The sequence below is a fragment of the Hemiscyllium ocellatum genome, chromosome 24 (genome assembly GCF_020745735.1).
Source record: "Hemiscyllium ocellatum isolate sHemOce1 chromosome 24, sHemOce1.pat.X.cur, whole genome shotgun sequence".
Taxonomy (NCBI): Eukaryota; Metazoa; Chordata; class Chondrichthyes; order Orectolobiformes; family Hemiscylliidae; genus Hemiscyllium; species Hemiscyllium ocellatum.
Genome location: NC_083424.1, coordinates 9,163,365 through 9,179,224, shown reverse-complemented (window position 1 = coordinate 9,179,224; position 15,860 = coordinate 9,163,365). Strand labels below are relative to the sequence as shown.

The following is a 15,860-nucleotide window of genomic DNA, read 5'->3' as shown; positions in this document are numbered from 1 at the left end:
CTGGAGCTTTATTCTTTCGATGGGATGTAAGTGTTGTTGACTGGACCAGCATTTATTATCCTTCCTAAATGCCCTTTCATTTCAGAGGGCGCTTAGGAGTGTTACAGACCACACCAAGTCCCCTGAAAATATATCAAAATGATAACCTACGCCCTAACCTTTCTTATTTTAAAGACAAGTGCAATCCAGAAGCAATAAGACCATAAGACATGGGAGTGGAAGTAAGGCCATTCAGCCCATCGAGTCCACTCCGCCATTCAATCATGGCTGATGGGCATTTCAACTCCGCTTACCCGCATTCTCCTCGTAGCCCTTAATGCCTTAATTTGATTGGTCAAACTACCAGGCTTGAAGTAAAATTCACTTAATTCCAACACCACAGTTAAAATACAGCAAAAGAAAGAAGAAGTTGCAATAATTTAATTCTACTGGAAAACTTAACAGATTATTTATTCAACACCCCTTAAACACAATCTTGGTAAAGACAAATTCTGTAAAAAAATTGTCTCACATATAATTCCAGCAGCAGGAAAAGAATCCCGACGTTTAGCCTTAATAGATAGAGGACAAACAACATCCATATGCAGCTTCAAGACCCCAGCCACTGCCACTGAGAAACTAAAACTAAAATTCCTGGCTCTGTGGGAGATTGACCCCACCCATTCAGGCTGCTTCTATTCTTCCAACAAAAAAGAACCCAAGACCTCTCAAGCTGTTCATGTTATTTGATCCAAATAGACAGCTCAGCACTTCTGCATTAAAACCTCCTTACAAACAAAAAAAGGAACAAAATACACCTCTTAAAACCATAACATCATCAGAAGAGTCACCCGCATTGCTATGGGTCTGGAGTCAGATGTGGGCCAGACCAGTTAGGACAGCAGATTTCCAAGGTGATGGACATTGGCGAGCCAGATGGGTTTCAATGATAATTAGTGATAGTTTCATGGTTGAGATGAGCTATCGATTCCAGATATGTTCAAGTGAGTCTAAATCCCACCAGCCACTGTGCCCCTAGAGCACTATTGGATTCAATGATATTGCCACAAATTCACCACCTCACCTCGAATCTTCACCCATTCTCTGGTGTGTGCCCCTTCCCTTCCATTGCCCATCTCCAATCCTCTCCACATTCTTGCAAGATGCTGACCATACTTTTGATTTCTCTCTCGACCCCTCTGATAGTCTCCCCTGCCTCCGTGCATATACCGGAGACTCGACGTTTTGGGCATTAGCCCTTCTTCAGGAAGAAGGGCTTATGCCCGAAACGTCGAGTCTCCTGTTCCTTGGATGCTGTCTGACCTGCTGCGCTTTTCCAGCAACACATTTTCAGCTCTGATCTCCAGCATCTGCAGACCTCACTTTCTCCTCCGTGCATATACCTCCTGTCGAGGTCTCACTCCAGGGATTCAGGCTGTTCCCCCGGGACCCCACCTCAAATCGTCACCACTCGCAAGTGAGTCTGGACGGTGAGTGTGAGAAAGCTGTTGGGGTGTAGAGAGCATTCCTGGGGTCGGGGGGCAGGTCACTGCTTTCCCCTCATGGTTAAGCAGGCAACAGGATCACAAGCAGAGGCAGAAGCTCTGGCTGCTTCATCCTTTGAATAAAAATCTAATCCAAACCTTCTTTCCCATTGCCACCCAGGCTAGGATATTGAACCCTGGACAGCACAGGACGAAGTGAGGACTGCAGATGCTGGAGATCAGAGTCGAGAGTGTGGTGCTGGAAAAGTACAGCAGGTCAGGCAGCATCCGAGGAGCAGGAGAATCGACATTTCAGACATAAGCCCTTCATCAGGAAAACATAGGCTTGAACCTCAGCTTTCTAGAGAGATCGGTGTCACACTAACAGATATCACTGCTAACTGAGCCAGTGTGAAAGAACAATTAGCCCAACTAACTCACTCCAAAACACCAGTTGCCCTTGAGAAAATGATGATCAGATCTTATCTGAACTGTTCCAAACCACGGAGTGAAATAGATTCCAGGAAAAAGGGCTACTTTTGTAAAGAATGCAAGTTTCTACTGGAATTACAGGGTTTGCAAAGCTTTCCTGAGAGAGGCCACATAGTCCTGTTTGTGAGTGTACAAAATAGATTGGTTTTCAACATGAACAGTCAGGGTCCAAACATGCCACAGAGCAACAGCTCTTTCCCTCTCTCCGAAGTCCCTTTGATCAAAACTTGTGGGTTGGACCTTTATTGAAAGACCTCATCACTGTAAGTGGAGGGCTTTTAAAGGCAAAGTCTGAGTCTGCATCATTGTCTCCAGAAAAAAAGGTCAACCAGTCATAACTGATCCAAATAGCAAGTCCCCAGTACCAATACTCTGACTGGAAAATAGCATTGGCTGCTGAACAGCATTTTGTGAACAGCTCTCTATTATGACTTTAACTATTAGTTAGTCTAAGCTGTGTGGATAATGCCCTGCAGAGGGTATCAAACCTTTTTGGGGAGGGGTATTGTTGTGTGCTTGTATTTGACTGCTCGTCATAAACATGTTTAGGCATATGTATGCCCTCATGGCTTATTGTGATTGTTGCTATCTGTCAAAACTTGGCTGTTGGCCAAAAGCAAATGAGATGAAGACACTCCCTTCAACAACAGTATATAATTTATGGCTGTTTGAATTTTTCAGTCAACACTTCCGAATTGTTAAGCACATTATATTAATTCATTGCCCCATAAATACTCAGTCATTCTCTTTGGCAACGTAAAGAGTCACCATTCAGTCCATTTCCCTCAACAGAGCATACTATTATGGACCAGACCAAACACCCTCAAACTATTCAGAAGATCAGCTGGACCTTAACGTTTCTTATTTCAGAGGTTAATGTAAGGTGCTGTGTTCCAGATGCAATTCAATTGATCAAAGTACTGGATTTAAAACAGAGCCCACTTTATTCATCCACTGTAGCTAAAATACAACAAAAGAAAGAAGGAATTGGATTACCTGAGCTCTATTGGAAAGCTTAACAGAATAATAGATATAGTAAATATTACCAGTTAACTGTTCCAATACAGAGGAACCTCGATTATCCAAATATCAATTATCTGAATTTCGGAATATCCGAACGAAATCTCAAGATCCCATAAAAACATTACATCAAAGAGGTAAGTTTATTCAGATTACCTGAACTGAAGAACATGTGAAACCGCAGGCAAAAACAAAGAAACACAAGCAGCTCAAGCATCGGCAACTGAATATTTTTTAGGTAAGGGTTAGCTGCACAGCCCTTTGCAAAAGTAAGTGCTTTATTCCCAACATTTGACTGGGCCATTCATGAAAAAACGTGGCAGAGGAAATAAACACATATATGAGCTGGTGCTCTTACCTTTCTATTTTGACACTGAGTTCAGTGGAAAATGACAAATGCTCTTGTGATTGTAGAAGCTATTCAGGACCTTGGTTAATGCTGGAATTTCATATACTTATATGATGGTAAGGGTTTAGTCCTTCTCAGTTTAACCTGCAATTTGCAGAATGCAAAGATTAGTTTATTTAAATAGCAGACTCATCAAAATTATAGATTTAAACAAACTATCTATTAGATCAGTTTGGCTTCCCTTGTTTATGGTCAAATTAATTATCTGAATAATAATTATCCAAATGAAATACTGCCCGCCCATCTTGTTCAGATAATCAAGGTTCATCTGTATAGCAACATCCCATAAACATGCTCTTGGCAAAAGCAAACTCAGAGCAGGTTGTCTCACATGCAATTCTCCAATCAAAGAGGAAAGAACAGCAAAAGACAATTCTGAAAGAGAAAGAGAACTCCAACTTGCAACTGTAGCAAAGAGATGTGTGGCAGCCTCTGCTAAAGATCCTGTTCCTATGGGGGTTTGACCACACCCAGTCAGGCTGCATCTATTGTTTCAACTTTTTAAAAAAAACCAAGGCCACACAAGCAGCTTTGGTAGACCGCTTGTCACCTCTGCCTTAAAACCTCTCTTCAAAATAAAAACCAGGACAAAATAACTTCTTAAAGTTGCTGCATGGTCATAATATACAGAGGCATCTTTGTGTATATGAGCGTAAATCATGGAATGTGGCAGGACAATTGGAGAGAGCAATTAATAAAGCATACAGTGTCCCCAGCATTATTCATAGGAGAATGGTGTACAAGGAGGTGGTGTTGAACTTGTACAAGACACTTGTTAGACCTCAATTGGAGTATTGCGTACAGTTCTGGGAATTACATTTGGGAAGGAATTTAAACATATTGGAGAGATTGCAAGAGCAACTTACAAGAATGATTCCAGGGATGAGGAACTTCTGTGATGAAGATAGAATGAAGAGGTTGGGACTGTCCTCCTTAGACAGAAGGACGATAAGAGGAGATTTGACAGGGATTTTCAAAATTATGTGCGGGCTGGAAAAAGCAGATCAGGAGAGACTGTTCATGCTCACAAAAGGAATGAGAACAAGAGGGTGTAGATTTAAAGTAATATGCAGAAGAAGCAAGGGCAATATGAGAAAAAAGCTTTCTCATTCAGTGAGTAGTTAGAGTCCAGAATGCACTGTCTGGAAATCCCATGCACAATAAAGCTGATTCTATCCCTTCTCACAGACGCTGCCCTGGCCTGTTGAGTAATTCTTATAATGTTTGTTATTTTACTTGGCATTCACTGCATTCTTTGCTACTCGTTCTAGCTGTGTACAGTAAACATTGTCCCCAAAAGAGAGAGTACAGGATGCTTACATGTTGTGAGACACCCTGTCATCCACCATAGCCCCACACTGTCATCCCAGAATGAACTGTTCCCAATACCTTGCTCAGGCTATCAGGGTGCAGTTTTCACTGGAAGCCTGTATTAACATCAACCTCTGATAGTATCAGCCATTGATGACACATTCCTGCAAATGATCTTCAAACCAAACTCCTCAACGGTAGAACCGAATAACTAATGATGTGGAGGTGTTGGCATTGGATTGGCGTAGACAAAGTCTGAAGCCACATGACACCAGGTTATAATCCATTCGGAATCACAAGCTTTTGGAGCAACCTGACAAGGGGTTAGTGGTTCGAAAGCTTGTGATTTCAAATAAATCAATTGGACTATAACCTGGTGTTGTGTGACTTCAGACTCCATACAACTGGTGTACAGTGTTAATAAGTCCATCAAAGTGTCTCTACCCTGTCCGTCTTCTTTCCTACCTATCTGCTCTATCCTCCCCACCAACTTATCGTCAACAACCCCCCCCTCAACCTGCATCCACCTATTACCTTCCCAGCTACCTTCCTCCCACTTCCACTCCCACCCTCCTATTTATCTCTCATCCCCTCCTTCCCTCCACCACATTCCTGGTGAAGGGCTTATGCCTGAAACGCCAACACTCCTGCTCCTTGGATGTTGCCTGACTGGCTGTGCTTTTCCAGCACCACACTTTATTGACTGTGCACACAGCCCCTCGGGAGAAGTCTTCTCAGAACCAAAGGGAACCGGGTTACAGTGATCAGCATGAAAAAAACAACTTGTTTTGACACAGCGAATGTTTAGTGTCTGGAATGTGCTGCCTGATGGCGTGGTAGACCCAATGGTGGCCAGGTGTCTGAGGAGAGAAAAATATAATTGTGGGGCTACGGAGAGAAGGTGGAGGGGCATGGGAAGAGCTGACTTTCCCCTTCCAGCCAACTAGCGCCAACACAATGGGCTGAATGGCCTCCTGCTGTATGAACGCTACATGGTTTTCAAGGTGTTGCAGCCCGAGGTGCTGCTCTGGACTCTGGCAAAAGGCGACAGACCTCTACAGGCCCAGCCTAACAGTGAAGCCACTGCAGAGATAGTGGTGTGGGGGAGATTATGCCTGCCATGCAGCTCCCAAGAAACATCTATTAATGACTTTCCTGAAGGTAAATCCCACTGTCTCACATGAGAAGGAGCAAGTCCAGCGATAAAAGGAGCCACTTCTTGGCCTCGTTCTCAAATCCCACTGTCATCAGCTTTTTAATGACTTCCACAGTTTGACGCGAGGGAATGAGGGGGAAGTTAGCGCTGGGGAACATGACTCTGAGGAATAACGGCACGTGGAATTCACAATAAAATGGAGAAATGCTCAAAGCGCTGAAATATTCTGCTCCATCTATAATTAGTAACACGTCACACATGTTACAACAGTTGATTCAGATATAAAAGGAGGGAAAGGTTATATATATTTATGCTGTAGCAGGTTTGCTATTACTCCATTCTGATTGATTCCAGACCGAGACACACATAACTTCAACTTCAAAACTGAAACTGACTCAAAGGCAATGTTCAGGGTGTTTCCTTTCCATTCCAATTGTATAAAATTCCCAAGCCAAGTATAACATTGAGGACCTAAATCCCCATCCAAGTCACTAATGTTCCCTGATTACTCATTGTTTTGTTGTGTTTCTCATCAAAGGGCCACTGGCAAATCTCAGTCCAGATGTAGCAACACATTTAATGCATCGAATCACATTTGGTGTAGAGTATGTTTCGTATTAAGTGGCTTCGCTTTGTTTAGAGAACATGGGCCCAGAATTAATAGTGCAGGTTACCAGCTGTAGCGATGTTTACTCATTCCTAATGAAGTCTCTCAGGGCTGTTGTGCCCAGGGGCCTCTGCCTGCCTTGGGATAGAACCACATACTCCCATTAGAAGCTACTGCAGTTTGGAGGTATGGCTCATGGTATTCCACACTTGCATGTGGGAGTGAGAGAGAGCAACCAAGGTTTCCCAGAGGGTTTTCTGGGATGGCAGGATTGACACATGGAGCAAGACGAGATCGATTAGGACTATAACTGATCCAACTGAAACTGACTACAGTTCGGCAGTGGCTAAGTGGTTCGTGCTGCGGCCTCACAGGGTTAGCGAACTGGGTTCGATTCCTGCCATGGATGGCTGTCTGTGTGGAGTTTGTACATTCTCCCCTTGTTTGTGTGGGTTGCCTCTGGGTACTCCAGCTTCCTCCTGTGGTCCAAAGGTGTGCAGGTTAGGGTGGATTGGCAGTGCTAAATTACCCCATAGTGTGCAGGTTGTTGGATTAACCTTGGGAAATGCAATAATAGCAGGTTATAGTCCAACAGGTTTATTGAAATTGTAAACTTTTGGAGCTCTGCTCCTTCCTCACAGCTGCTGGAGAGGAATAAGACACAGTACTCATAAGCAAAAAGTTAACAACTTTCAAACCAGCTGCCCTTGTTGAATCCTTTAATCTGTTAGGAGGTAGACTGCTGATTAAAATGCAAAGTCCAGGGATAGGGTAGAAGAGTGGGTCTGGGTGGGATGCTGTTTGGAAGGTTTGCATGAATTCAATGGGCAGAATGGCCTGCCTCCAGCACTGTAGAGATTCTATGATTATTCACTGGGACAATGAAGGGAGATATTATGTAACTCTACAAAATTCTAACAAAAGCAGACAGGGTAAATGCAGAGAGGGTGTTCTTATTGACCAGGGCTCAAGTTTTTGGGACACAGAGGATTGATTATGAGGAGAAATGTCCTCAACCAGGGCAAGGGAGACCCTGTGGAATACTCTACCACAGAAAGCAGTTGAGGCAAAAACATTGAATGTCTTGTCGAAGGAGTTAGAAATAATTCATTGGGCTAAAGGGATCAAAAGGGTGTGGGGAGACAATGAGAACAGGGCGAAGGATGATCAGCTATGATTGTATTGAATCATGCTGCTGGTTTCTCTGTTTATATACTTTGTGAGTAAAGGATTCATGGATTTATCTTCCACTCCCTCCCCTGCATAATTTAAATTTGACCCACTTCCTATTAACAGCACCATGACCCACTTAACCCAGGTCTTTATCAATAGGGATGTTAATGTCCTTCATATTACACTGTGCATCACTGGAGTCTTAACAGGCTTATTGAAACACCATGGGCAGCCTATTTTAGTGGAATGCCAGCTTGGCTCACATTGTGTGACAGAGTCATGGTATTTGAAACAGTTTCCAGGAACAATATGTTACGAATCTGACCGGGGATCAGGTTATTTACCATTTGGAAATGTACAATGAGGCAAGTTTAATAAATAATCTCAGGGCAAGAGATCCCTGAGAATGCAATCAACAAACAAGGAAGATTGGGGTTTGAGAAGATTTGTAGCTCAGGTTGAGATCTATACCTAAGATTTGTACCTAGGTACTTTGTACCTAAGATGATGCTATGTGTTGGTGACATTGTATACTTTTCAATGTACTCCTGTCCTTCATAACTTGAGCACACATGACAATAAACCTAATTCTAAATTCTGAACTTTACTAAGGGTAAATACAAAGGAAGGAGGGCAGAGTTAACTGGTTGTGGACTCGGAATGGAGTTTAAAAGAAATGACAATTGAGGAGCAATGGCAGATGTTGATGAAAATTGTTCATGCTTTGCAACAAGTTATAACCCACTGAGAAAGAAGCAATAAACCAATTATAGTTAATGAAGGAAATTAAGTATGGCATCAACTGAAGGAGAAAAAAACATTAAATGTGTTAGTGATTGGCCATAGAAAGTCAGAGAATTGGGAAAGTTTAAAAATACAATAAAAGATAGCCAAAAAAATCAAAGAGGAAGAAGATGAGTTTTGAGCATATATTAGAAGAATCCTTTACTGAATGAGGAAACAAACAGAGAAAGCAGGTACAGAAGTAGGCCATTCAGCCATTCCAGCCTGCTCTACCATTCAATACTATCATGGCTGCTCATCCTTCTCGGTTATATTAAGCTGGACAGAAATATATACACTATAAAAGGAAATGTGAGGTCAAAAGCAAGACAGGACATTTAGAGAATGAGACTGGGGGAATAATGGGAAACCATTATTACTGGAAATGGCGGAGGAATTGAATAAATACTTGCCTGACTCTTCACAGGCAAAGCCACTTATAGCATTACAAAAATACTGAATAATAAAAGGGGAAAGGAAATAAATATGAAACTATAACTAAAGAAAAAGTGTTAGGGAAATTAATGAAGCTAAAGGCTGTTAAGTCCCCTAGCCCCTGACAGGATGCATGCTGGGCTATTAAAGAAATCAACTGCAGACATAGTCGATGCAGTGGTAATAATCTGAGGATTCTGGAAAATTCTGAGAGTTGGAAAACTGCCAATGTAGCATCTTTATCCTAATAAAGGGAAGGAGATTAAAAAAAAACAGGAAGGTTAAGCCAGTTAACTTAACACCTGTTATTGAGAAAATGTTAGAGTCTGGTATAAAGGATGTGAGAACATCATGTTTAAAAATACATCATGTGATCATATCAAGACAACATGACTACAAGAAGGTGGAATCACGGCTGACAAATTTATCAAAATTCTTTGAGGAGGCAACAAGCAAGGGGGGAGCCAGTATATCTAACATGTTTGGATTTTCAGAAGGTGTTTGATAAGGTACTGCACATTCCACTACTTTTTATAAAAATACGCCATGGTGTTGGAGGTTGTATATTAGCATGGATAGAAGATTGGATAACTGAGTTGGGATAATGGAGGCATTTTCAGGATGGCAACATGTAACTTATGTGTGCCACAGGGATCAGTAGTGGGGCTACAATTATTTATAATATATATTAATGACTTGGATTAGCGAAGTGAATGTACTGGAGCCCCATGTTTGTGGATGACACAAAGGTGGGTGGCAAGGCAAGTGGTGAGGATGACACAAAGAGTCAGAGGGTTAGAGACAGGATAGTGAGTGGGCAAAAATTTGGCAGATGGAGCATAATGTGGAAAAAATAGGAGGTTATGCACTTTGGTGGAAAAATAGAAGAGTTGAATATTATTTCAATTGAGAAAGACTGCAGAAAGCTGAAGGAAATGTGAGTCCTTGTGCAGAAATCACAAAAAGCCAGCATTCAGCTTTACTGGGTTATAGGGAAGGCACCTGGAATGATGGCCTTTATTTCAAAGCAAATGGAGTATAAAAATAGTGAGATCTTATTAAAACTATACAAGACAGTGGTTAGACTGGAATACTGTGAACAGTTCTGGTTCCCTTCTTTCAGGTGGACTGGCACTGGAGGTAGTTCAGAGAAGGTTCACCACGCTCAACCTAGAGGGTTCTTATGAATTCCGAAGAATGAGACGTGACCTTATTGAAACACTCATGGTTCTGAGGGGACTTGAAAGGGTTGATGTCTAAAGGTTATTTTCCCTTGTGCGAGGATCTACCACCAGAGGACATCATCTCAGAATAAGGGCTCATGGTTTAAGGTCCAGATGAGGAGAAATACCTTCTCTGAGGGGAGTGAATCTATGGAATTCTTTACCGGAGAAGGCTGTTAAAGTTGGGTCAGTAAGTATATTCAGAGATAGGAAGATTTTTAATCAGGAAGGGAATCAGGGGTAAAGACAGAAAAGCGGAGTTGAGGATTTTTGCTCTGACATTGTATCACCATTTCCAAAGCCTTGTAATCCTTCCTGAAGTATTGGTGCCCAGAACTTTCCACAGTAGAACAGCAGAGACTCATTCTATGTGTTATAAAGGTTTGGCATAACTACATGCTACGTGAAGAATAACACGATGAGTAAAAGTTGAAAATGTGTTGCTGGAAAAGCGCAGCAGGTCAGGCAGCATCCAAGGAACAGGAGATTCGATGTTTCGGGCATAAGCCCTTCTTCAGAAATCATTCCTGAAGAAGGGCTTATGCCCGAAACGTCGAATCTCCTGTTCCTTGGATGCTGCCTGACATGCTGCGCTTTTCCAGCAACACATTTTCAGCTCTGATCTCCAGCATCTGCAGTCCTCACTTTCTCCTCGATGAGTAAAAGTTGTCAACATCAAATGTTGTGAGGGGTACTTGACAGGCTGAGTGGATGGATCCCTCAAATGGGGGATCTACCACGAGGCATTGCAATGTAAAGCTGAGGTCTCCCAACCAAGACTGAGGTGAGAAGGAATGTCTTCCCTCAGGGCGTCATTATCGTTGGAGAACAGAAGAAGCTGACAAGATAAATGGGCATTGTGATGATGTCACTGGTCTAGTGATCTACAAACCCCAGCTCATGTTCTGAGGACATGGTGGCTCAGTGGATAGCACTGCTGCCTTTACAGTGCCAGGGACGCTGGTTCGATTCCAGCCTCAGATGACTGTCTGTATGGAGTTTGTGCTTTCCTCCCACAATCTGAAGATGCACAGGTTAGGTGGGATGGCAGGTCAGGCAGCATCCAAGGAGCAGGAGGATTGATGGTTCGAGCCTAAGCTTGTCATCAGGAATGTATCCAATTAATCTGGAATGAAAAGCTATCCTGATGGTGACTGTGTAAATGGAAATTGTTGTAAAACCCATATGGGTCACTAATGTCCTTTAGGGAGGGAAGTCTGGCCTACATGTGTTTCCATACCCACAGCAATGTGGTTATCTCTTAAATGACCTCTGGGGCAATGAGCTAACCAGTAACACCCACATCCCATGAACAAATTAGAAAACTACATATTCAAGACTGAGTTAGACAGACTTTTGTTTGACAAACAGTAGAGTAGAGTAGCTTTTTATTTGTCATTTCTACCACATATAACAGATAAGGTAAAAACGAGACAGCGTTCCTCCGGGACCGAGGATGCTACATGGACAGCACAGTACACAGCATAAAGTGCATAAGAAGTGCAAATCATGCAAGTTACACTGTAATAGAAGAATGATAAATAATAGACATTTTTCTTGCAACAATACGAATGAATTTCAGATGAAAGAGTCCGATTATCCTGCATTAAGGAGTTAGATGGCTTGGGGGAAAGAAACGGTTGCACAGTCTGGCCATGAGACACCGAATGGCTCCAGATGGCAGGAAGGAGAGGGGGCTGAGTTGGGGTCCTCTGCAATGCTGTTAGCCTTGAAGATGCAGTGTGTGGCGTACATGTCTGTAATGGAGGGAAGAGAGACCCCGATGATCCTCTGAGCTGTCCTCACTATCTGTTGTAGGGTCTTAAGTGCAATTCAGAGACAGTACAATTCCCAAACCAGGCAGTGATGCAGCAGCTCAGAGTACTCTCAATGAACCCTTTGTAGAATGTGGTGAGGATGGGGGGAGGGTGGGACGTGGGCTTTCCTCAGTCTGCACAGAAAGTAAAGATGCTGCTGGGTTTTCTTGGCTGTGGAACTGGTGTTGAGGGACAAGGTGAGTGAATAAAAAAGGCTAAGTATGAAGGCCACTGTCAGATCAGCCTACAATAGTACTAAATGGGAGAGCACACTCAAGGGGCCAAAAGGAAATTATAATCTGGAAGCAGTCTGTAAATGATGGGTGGGAGAAGGTCTACAATGGATCACAGAAGAAGTGAAAGACTGAGGATGAGCAGAGAACCCAGTGCTCAAAAGCATTGTCTATAATTAGATATCCCGAGAGTGGAAACTGAGGAGGTGAGTCCCAGTGAGAAGTCTGAGGGAGCTGAGCGGTTCGAGTGAAGACTGATGCCAATCAAGGCAGAGGAAGGGGAATGCACCAAATCACCAAGATGGACATTGATTATTCTGCAAACTGAGCTGTGAAATCCCTCATTCATACTTCCTCCAGAGAATGAATTTGTGGAATTTGAATGAATAAATGAAGCCATTAAGCAGTTATTGGTCAAATCTGTGAACTAACTGGATTACTTATCAAGATTAGTGATGACTGGAGTTACTGCTCAATCGCTGACATTGTGAAACGATATGAAATGCAAAATGCGGCACTCACCCGAACAGTGAAGATCTTTCACAGATTGTAGCTGACTTCTCAGAGATATATTAGTGCAGCGGAGCCACTGATCTCAGTCAACCTGTTACTGAAATCAAAACAAAAATCCAAGTGTTGACAACTGACACATCAATAGTCCTAAACCAAGATAATTCAGGACAAAGCAGTGCCATTGATTAGCTTCCTATTCACCACCTTCAACATCTACTCTCCACGCACCCCACCCCCCACCCCACCCCCAGCGGTGCTCAGGGGCAGAAGTGTGTACCATTTACAAGATTACCTGCAGCAACTCACCCAGCTCCTTCGACAGCACCTCCCATGACCTTGAGCACCGAGATGGATGAGACAACGTGCTAGTCCCTCTCTGACTCTGAAACGCATTGCCATTCTGTAATCATCACAAGTTCAAATTCCTGAAACTGATCCCCTCTGATAGCACTGTGGCAGTACCTGACCCACACTGAATGTAGCAACCCACTGCCTTCTCAAGGGCAATGGGGCGGAGGGTGGTTATAAAAAACACTCTCATCACACGAGTCCATTTTAAAGAAGTTGTTCTATTTGTGGGGAAAGAAGAATGACAGCTCGCTTGAATGTGATTTTTACAGATTGGCTTCGGAGCCTGTTATTTATTAAGCTAAATTGCTAAAGGTAGGGCTAGCTCCATCACCTATGCCTGGTTTCCTTGCGGCCATGCAAGAAATCATGCTTGGTTTCACATCGGTTGGTGCTTGGTATTGCTCCTGCATTGTTTGGGCTTGTCCATCTAATAAAGAAACCGTTTTTTAGGTGCCAGTCAAGTAAGTCTGCCCTGACACCCTGTCCAGAAGAAAATATTCCTGTTGGCTTTGGGAACGGCTATGTTGATAGGGGCTACACCCCAGGATGAAGTAATTACAAGTGTTCTCGGACTGGAAAGGGAAACAATAGCCCTTTCTGTCTGAACTGATGAGACAGGTGAGTGAACGTCAATGACTTTCACTCGCGGTGGAGAGTTCTTTATTCATCGTTACTGTTAGGAAAACACAAGGCTTCAGTTCATAGCAGCCTGTTACACACAGGGCTTTGTGCAGGGATCAAGAGGGAAGTCTAACAGTAAAACACAGACTGATTAGATCACTGAAAGCCAGAGACCTGAGAGTGCGGTGTAAGATCTTAACAGAAGCAAAAGACTTGGATCGTCAACATTTGAAACATCAGCAGAGGATAAGACTTCACTCCTGCCCAGTTTAAAATGAGACACTGTTAATGAGAAAACTACATCCTCAATGAGAACTCTATACCCAATTGTTTTTGGACAGCCTGCACATGCACTGTAATGCTTTTGGGAGACTTGCATTTAAATGTTACCTGTCACATCCTGAAGCATCGTCAAGCCATTAAGTGACTCATGAGATTAACTCTTGTTGAAATGTAAGGAATGCAGCAGCTGGTTTGGATGCAGTAAGCTCCCAAAGCCACAGGGGGAGACATTGTGATGTTCACCCAAGGGATGAATAATCGCAATTTCTCTGGTGACAGTGGGCGGTGGGCGGTGGGCGGTGGGTGAATCACCATGAATTTCCTTAAGATCATAGTGGTTGGCACTGCTGCCTCACAGCACAGGTGGGTTCAATTCCCACCTCGGGTGACTGTCTGTGTGCAGTTTGCACAATCTCCCTGTGTCTGTGTGAGTTTCCTCTGGGTGGTCTGGTTTCCTCCCACAACCCAAAGATGTGCAGGTTAAGGTGGATGAGCTATGGCAAATGCAGGCTTACAGGGATGGGGTCTTGGTCTGGGTGGGACACTCTTTAGAGGGTCAGTGATGGCCTCAATGGGTCAAATGGCCTGTTTCCACCTATAGCGATTCATGAATCTATGCACTGGTTTGACTCATCCATTCAGTGGAACATGGACTCAGAAGGAGTCCCTCGCAACTACAGTGGAATCATGTCATCCTGATGTTTGTGGTCAGGTCTGAGAGTGGAACTTTACACAGAACCTTCTGACTCAGAAGCAAGCACGTTAGCGATCGTGGATAACCGGTCGATGGTGCATTGGCAATGTCACTGGGCTGGAACCTGAGGTCTCAGGCTAATGTTTGTGGGGCATCCATTCAAACTCCACCACTGTCATTTACATTTTTAAACATTTGGAATTGAAAGGTAGTCTCAGTAATGGTGACCATCTCAAGTTGTGGCCAAATCCTGTTTGGCTCATTAATATCCCTTCAGGGAAGGAAATCTGCCATCCTTACCTAGTCTAGCCCACATGTGACTCCAAATTTCCACCAGTGTGGGTTGACTGTGAGATGGCTCAGCAAGTAATTCAGTGCAAGGGCAATGAGGAATAGACAACAAATATTAGCACCCATCCTGCAACTCACCCACTAACCCATCCTGCAACTCACCCATCCACTCACACTGCAACTCACCAAACTACACACCCTGCAACACACACACCTGAACCCACCCACACACCCTGCAACACACCCACCCACTCACCCAATCCACCCATCCACCCATCTGCAACCCACGCAACCACCCACCCTGCAACTCATCCACCCACTTAACGTGCAGCCCACCCACTCACAAAACACACCCACCCTGCAACCCATGCACCCACCCCACCCTGCAACACACCCATGGACTCACCCAACCCATTACACACCCTGCAACCCACCCAGCACTCAACCAACCCATCACCCACCCTAGAACCCACCCATCCACTCACCCAACAACCCACCCACCCCACAACCCATCCTTCAACCCATGAAGGAATAGACAGCATTGCTGCCACACGATTACTAGCCTCCAGTAAGCTGTCCACATGTGCAGTAATTCGACTGTTTTCATGCTGGCATCATTCTCATGTGTCTGTGCTCCACTCCTTCCTGAGTACTGCCCAGATCTACAGGCTGTGGTATATGTGCCATCTAACCAGAGCTTTATAGCGGCATCACGTTCATCCCTTTATATCCCAGCTCACTGTGATAAAGATCAAAATAGCTCCCTAAACTGCTGCAGGGTTTAAACTGAATGCTATTGTTCAGTCATAGAGTCATAGAGATGTACAGCATGGAAACAGACCCTTCAGTCCAACCTGTCCATGCCGACCAGATATCCCAGCCCAATCTAGTCCCACCTGTCAGCACCCGGCCCATATCCCTCTAAACCCTTCCTATTCATATACCCATCCGAATGCCTCTTAAGTGTTGCAATTGTACCAGCCTCC

At 43.8% G+C, this 15,860-nt stretch overlaps 1 long non-coding RNA gene across 2 annotated transcripts in view; it reads right to left on the bottom strand.

Moving 5' to 3' along the window:
- Window positions 1-3,436: 3,436 nt before the first annotated feature.
- LOC132827478 (uncharacterized) overlaps window positions 3,437-15,860 on the bottom strand; it is a 30,665-nt gene continuing 18,241 nt past the window's right edge. Inside the window, exons 1-3 of one of the 2 annotated variants that reach the window (XR_009646002.1) lie at window positions 12,942-13,030; window positions 12,645-12,732; window positions 3,437-3,468 (exon numbers count right to left, since the gene is read on the bottom strand). This is a non-coding gene — a long non-coding RNA (uncharacterized LOC132827478). Of the gene's footprint in view, window positions 3,469-12,644; window positions 12,733-12,941; window positions 13,031-15,860 lie in introns of those variants that run through there. The other variant, XR_009646003.1, reaches the window with a different exon arrangement.